Genomic DNA, 7,307 nt, shown 5'->3' with positions numbered 1-7,307 from the left:
TAGTCAACAATGGAATGTCACAGTCATGTACCTGGTTAAATTATTTTTCTTAATTTACCCAAGAGGCAAAGTGCAAGATGGAAGATTCTGGTGTTTTACCTTCTGGCACACAAAATGTAGGTAATAACATTCATTCCCCTTATAACTTGTTGTCTATAAAATTTGGCAGCATAGAAACAACATTATTCCCTGAAACATTGTCAGTGAGGGAAATCTGGGTTCTAATTACCTGTTTTTTTCTTAAACAGTGATGCTAAGCTCCTGCCATTTGATGTGTGCTCAGTACCCTTAAACGTGTCTTCTTGCTGCTGAGAATGGTCTCATGTGGCAATGTACAAGCGTCTTCTCTTCTGGTGCCCACTTGCTTCTTCCAAATAAAGATTAACCTGAGATTAATTTAGTATATTTTAGTGTTTTAAAACAATATGCATACATGAGCTTTCAATTTTTCCCATTCAACGTTTTTTGAGGGAAGAGAAAAGCCCATGCCACTGCTTCGGTCTCCACACTTCTCGCCTCCTTCTACCCTTTCTTCTTTCTAATGTCTATCTAAATTTGATGACTGAGACAATATTTGTTGCTTCTTTTTCCATAAACATGCCCATCCCATTCATGTGCTTTTATAAGAGGGCATGCATCCCCTGGAATGCCCTGCCCATGATTGTAACTTATTGAAATCATCCCCATCAGTACTTGCCAATTGGTTTACAAGTAATTAACTCTCACATCCTCAACTGCATGTCACCTCTCCTCTGAGCTATCACAATATGTTTTATATACCTATCTAATATAATTTAAAACATTATTTAACGACAACATAAAATATAGTTATCACCAATCATTAAGCCTATAGCAGTGAGTGCCTAATATAAAACCAAATCAAAACCAAACTTGTTTCCCTTGATTCAGTTCCAACTCATAGTGACACTATAGGACAGAGTAGAACTGCCCCATAGAATTTCCAAGGAGCAGCTGGTGGATTCGAACTGTTGACCTTTTGCTTAATAGCCATAGCTCTTAACCACTGTGCCACCATGGCTCCAACTGCCTACTATGGGCAAGGATATATATTGATCACTCTAAACACACATGGACCCCTGGTGCCAACGATCTTAAGATATAGCACAATTTTCAAATTGTGAGAAAAATAGCTATAAATATAAATCCTGTGAAACAAGTATGTGTCTACAAATTGTTTTGAGCACTCTGAAAGAAAGTACGTGGAAAAACAAATGTAAACATGAAAGAAATTATGAAAAGGTGTTAATATTGATTTGGGAATCAATAATGACTCTGAGAAAGGAAAACTGAATCTAAGACCTAAACAATGGCAGCATTTAAATAGCCAAATACGTGGGTAAAGAGATTTCGAAGAAGAGGGGATACTCTGATTTAAAAATCACTGACCATTATGTAGAAAATGTATCAGTGTGGGTGTGGATGTGTGTTGGGGGTACAGGAAATTGTATGGGATATTTAGTTAGAAATACGCTGTAATAGTTGAAGCATCTGATTTTGGAATTTGGGTTAGAGTCTGGCTATACAGATACCCAAGAGTAGAGAATTGAGTTAAAATTTGGAAGTAGAATCAGTGGAACTTAGCAATGGATTGGATGTTGGGCATATGGAAGAGGGAACTTTCAAGTTGATTTCGGTTTGTGGCTCAAATAACTGTATGTTTGGAGGTGAGAACTAGCCCCTCACAGTGCTATGTTCTTTACCTGGCTTCCTCCCGTACAGTGTTGTATTGAAAAATCTTTTCCTTTGCTGGGCTCCGCCTTCACCCCCAGGTTTACATTTGAATCCTGCTTTTGCTTGGAGGTTATATGTAAACTCCATTGTACCTGTGTAGTATGATTAAGAATGTTGCTGACTTAACTTGTATGAACTCCTTACTTGCCAATTCTTTTAAAAGTAACTTGCCTGCCCGCCCTTGGCGAGCAGTCTTGGCAGCAGCAGCTCTGCCTGACTCCATTTCCTTGTACAATGAAATAAAGGTGAGTTTCCTGTTCTCCCACCTGGGTCTCTCATTTATTGGCCAATACAAGTCATGCCAAGTAAGAGCCTCGGGTTTCCAACAGGTAACAGAGGTACTGTGTTAAAACATAGAAGAATCGGAGACAGAAGTTCCTTGAGGCAGATAAGATCTAAAGTTAAGTTCTTGAGCCTGAGATATTCATGAGGTATCTCCCAGGAAAGATGCAAAAGGGATATAGAAAGGGATCCATGACTAAGTCCTCTTAATAATGCATATGCATGATCTTTATGAAGAAACCTAAAATAAACCAAAAGAGGAAGGTAAATACATTACCACTTAAAGAAAATTGCCTCTAGCTATTTTCAAATGCAACTTCTCCACTCATTAATTACTGCTAGGAATATTGCTTGGAAATGTTGTGAGTGTTTTTAGGTAATTTTGCAGCAAAGGTAATTGCATGTTATATTTTTTTATCCTCTCACTTTGGAAAATTATCTTTTTTTCTCATCTCATAAGTTATGGGTTAGCGATAATTTAAAATCTGGAGTCCAATTTCCCCTTATAATTTTGTGTATATTGTCCTATTAAGTGAATGTATTGGTACAAAAGAAAAATTTATAGATTATATTGCCTTTAATGCTTTTTAAGACAATTTTTTCCACCTGCAAATTTTGAAGAAATGTCCTTAATAGTTTCAGTAACACTTTACTCACAGTATCTTGACATTAATTTCGGATTATTCCCTGTGCTTAGAATGGTATGTACCTTTTTAATGTGAAATCTCTGATTTATTTTTATATCTAGGAAAACTTCTTTAGTAATTGTTTCAGTATCATTTTGTTTATATTCTTGGACATAATTAAATCAAGTTATAAATATTTGAGAATCATTTCCCGTGTTTATTTGTTCTCTACATTAAAAAAAATTCCTGTTGTCTCAAAAAAATGTTCTATATTGCTCATAAAGTTTCCAATGTTAATGTTTTCAATTTTTCTAATCAAGGTTTTATTTTAGTTCTTAAGGTTTCTATTTCACTATTTTTTTTTTTTTTTTTAAGAAAGAACTACATATTCTTTTTTAATAGACTATATTTTAGTTTGGGTATTTTTTTAAATACTTTTTTTGAAGGAAATAATTTCAGAATTGCTTTTTAGTCCTGTAAGTTGGAAATGTTTTTTGATGTAATGAATAATTTTTCATTGATCCAAAATTGCTACTTTTTTACTCAGTTTCACCTCATATGGTAACTGTTATCATGTCTGCATTTCAATGCTGACTTTGCAAATCCCATCCAGTGTCTTCTCTTTTCTGAAAAAAAAGACAAGAAAAAAAAAATGCTAACAGAAGCTTACTCTGGCACCAGAGAGGAGGCTTCTTAAAGGACCACCCCCAGGCTCACCTTGTGCCATGCACTGATAGGTGGACACAATTAAAAATTTGAACGTTTGTTTTGGAAGTTAGTCCCCCAAGTTACATAAAGGAAGAAGAGCTGGAAAACCAGCTGTGAAAGTGAAGCAAATTAAATGTGCTCTACCACAGTTAAAAAGACAGAAGAGAAGGTGCAACACAGGCCTCATACGATAAGAGCAAAATGAAAAGTGGGTCTTTGGCCAGTGTATTGCTATTTGTTTCTGTTTGATTTTATTTTCTGTTAGTTGAAATAGGCCCATGCCTCAAGCTCTCTATCTCTGCCTATTACTACTTTACTTTGACCTTCAAAGGAATAGTGAGTAAGAGCACACATAGACGTATGCCAGGTTCCTACTTCCTCCTTTACTTTGTCTGTGACCTTGAGGAAAATTTTTTAATGTGTCTTAGCTCAGTTTTCTCATCTGCAATATAATTCTTATTTCCATCCTAGACTGAATTAGAGGTTTGAACTGAATAATTATGTAAATTATTTATGCCAGTAAGCAAATAAAAAGACAGTTTTTCAAATGGTTTTAACAACTACAAAAATAATAGTGATAATCTAAGACCTCTAGTGCAGCCTTCAGTAGAACTTTTCTCAGTATATTTGAATATGATAAATTCTTATCCGCAATCAATATGATCTGCTTCGACAGCATAATTATAGAGCAGAGTTCACACTTCTTTTTCAAAGTAAACATGGCTTGAACCCCAATACTCACATTAGTGAGAAAAACAAAATCTATCACTCACCAACGTCTCTTTTATATGTTGAAGAGTCTCTGAGTGTGTCATTATGCAGGTGGGTTATAGCTTGATCCAGTCTTAGGTGCCACTGGACCTAGATGGCCCTGCTTTGTGCCACTGCAGGAGTACATCACTGCTGATCTTGGTGAGAACATATCACTGGGCCTTACCCTCTGAACAGGGAGTGGATGGTCAGAAGTGGTTCAGGGTAGAATTCCCGCCTTCCATGAGGGAGATTTGGGTTCAGTTCCTGACCCATGTACCTGAAGTGCAGCCACCACCCATCTGTCAGTGGAGGCTTGCCTGTTTCTATGATGCTGCACAGGTTTCAGTGATGCTTCCAGACTAACACAAAGCAGAAAGAAAGGCCTGGTGATCTACTTACAGAAATCAGTCAACAACAACCTTATGGATGATAGAGTCAGTTCCCATTGTTTAAGAAGTCCTCATAACTCAGGGGCAGTTAACAACAAGCCTCTGGCCACCATAGATAGAACTGTACATCCCTGCCTAACCCAAATTGATAGAGTCTAATCCCAGAACTCTCCCCACTAGTTACATCTTGTGATGGTTAAGATTGTGTGTCAACTTGGCTGGGCCATGATTTTCAGCGTTTATATGCAATCACTCCCATGATGGGATCTGCTGTGAGTAGCCAATCAGTTGAAAGGGCGTTTCCTTAGGGGTGTGGCCTGCATCTGAATATAAGCAGACATTCTGGCTTTTTGCTCGCTCCGGATCCCACGACTACCTCCTGTTCATCTGACCTCTGATTCTTGGGACTTGAGCTGTCAGCTTATCTGCCAATCTTGGGATTCAACAATCTTCACAGCCTGTGAGTGGAGCCCTGCTCTCCGACCTGCCAATCTCGAGTTTGCCAGCCCCTGTGGCTACTTGAATCGGCAGAAGCCTCTATCCTAATCCATATACTTGGATGTTCCAGGCTCTACAATCTAGTGAGCTATTTCTTTGCTATAAATCTCTCTCTCTATATATATTCATACACTTTACTGGTTTTGCTTCTCTAGAGAACCCAGCCTAAGGCACGTCTACATTCAGATCACTCTTATCCTTTAGATTTGATTCCGCAGCCACCTCCTCAGTACCCCAGTCTGTTCCCAGTACGAATGAAGAAGTATCCCCTCCAGGGATTACATTTTTATGCAGTTGAAACTATTGCTTCTCATAGGACTGCATACCTTGATTTCTGAAATTCAGAAGTGATACTTTCTCTCTAACACAGCCCATAACCATGATCTATCACAGAACAAGTAACACTTCCATCTGGGTAAAAATACTACCAATCACATTAGTTTCCAGATGTTTTGCATAATTTTACTTCAGTTTATTGACATAGATATTTAGAATAACTTTGAGGAAAAGGAATAATCAGTAAGCAAGTTTCCACTGATACAATTTAAACCAATATATAGAAATACATAAAAATATTTTTTAAAAGTTTTGAACATTTTATGCAAAATTCAGAACAAAATATATAATACATAAACATTTTTAAATGAATCTAACAAAACGACAGATGTTAGGGATTCAATTAAATTTGATTGAATACATCCTTATGGTTCCAAAAGAGTAATATTAACCCATATAGTTATAATAGTGGTTATAAAATTATATTTATGTAAGATAATAAGTATGGAAATTTTTAAAAAATGTAAACCTATGCATAAAAAGAAAGACTAGGAGGAAACAGACCATCACATTAACAAGGTGATCACTGATTACTGAATAATGAGAATATAAGTGAATTGTCTTTTATGTGCTTTTTATATTTCCTGAATTTTTTTCATAGCAATAAATATTTTTAACTGAGGTATACATAAAAGACTAAGGTCCTGCAATATTTATCCAATTTTATATTTTTCATGTATTTTAGAATATCTGGATATAATAATAATTTATCAAAACTTTCTTTTTTTTAGTTTTAGGCAGGTTATAGTTACTACTGCTCAGATTAGGTAAGTATCAAGAAAATTGGATGAAATATTCATGCTTTATTTTACGAGGGCTTTACACTTTGCAAAAAGTGGATTTCAAAAATTGGTTAGAACAAAACTCAGATAATGAAAAAAAGAAAACATTTGGAATTCTCCCAGTTTTGACCGTAGGTTGAAAATACCTTGCACAATAATAGGTAGACAAGACAGAGGTACACCAAAAAAAGGGGAAGTGAAGAAGTATCCTGCAATTATTCAAGCCATTTGGCCAATTCAGAGACTCCATCCAGAAAACTGCTTAATTATTTGGAAGTTACTTGTGTAGAGATAATTTCAGATAGCAGTATCCTTATTCAGATTGCTTGTACACCATGCTAAGCACCTGCAATAATGGGGGAATATCTAAATTTTGACATTACCACCACAGCTGTCTACTATACTGTTCAGAATTTTTATTTTTCACTGGCATGGCAGGATGTTGCTGTTGTTCGCTGCTGAGTCAATTCCAACTCATGAAGACCCTATAGGACAGAGTAGAACTGCCCCATTGGGTTTCCAAGGCTATAATCTTTACAGAAGCAGACTGTCACATCTTTCTCCCATGGAACACCTTAAGGGTTCAAACCACAATCCTTTTGGTTAGTAACCAAGTGCTTAACCGGTGCACCACCAGAGCTCCTTCATGGCAGAATAGATGGCTGGGAATAATGAAGCCTGTGTAGAAGACCTGAGTGAGAAATGTTCAGCATATTTGTAACTGAATTCATAGTTTGCAGAGTATGTCTTCCTTAACTACATTGATCAGTAATCAAGAGCATGACATACAGTTAATGAATGTTCTGTTCTCCACGCTACATAAGCAAAGTCCCCGATGTGTTCGTGTGTGCATGAACATGCATGCATGTGTGTTTGTAATCTGATATGCATATAGTAATTTTTATCCTTTTTTAATAGCTTGGCATTTTGATTGGCATCAGCTGTTCATAGTATTATCCTGGTCCATTTCATGAAGTCATCACTTAAATTTTATTGCTAATGGAAAGCTAATATTTATCCTATTTTATGAACTCTCTTATGATAACTACAATGTAGAGTCACATTCCATGGCATTTATTCATGTGCTTTACGCATTGTGCATTTAGCTAAAAGAAATTCAAAAGTATGTATTCGTTAATACACTGACTTAGGCTAATTAGTTTTCAGTCCAAGATTGGTGG

The sequence above is a fragment of the Trichechus manatus genome, unplaced genomic scaffold (assembly GCF_000243295.1).
Source record: "Trichechus manatus latirostris isolate Lorelei unplaced genomic scaffold, TriManLat1.0 scaffold00271, whole genome shotgun sequence".
Lineage (NCBI taxonomy): Eukaryota > Metazoa > Chordata > Mammalia > Sirenia > Trichechidae > Trichechus > Trichechus manatus.
The sequence above is the reverse complement of the archived record's forward strand: the minus strand, read 5'-3'. Positions refer to the sequence as shown.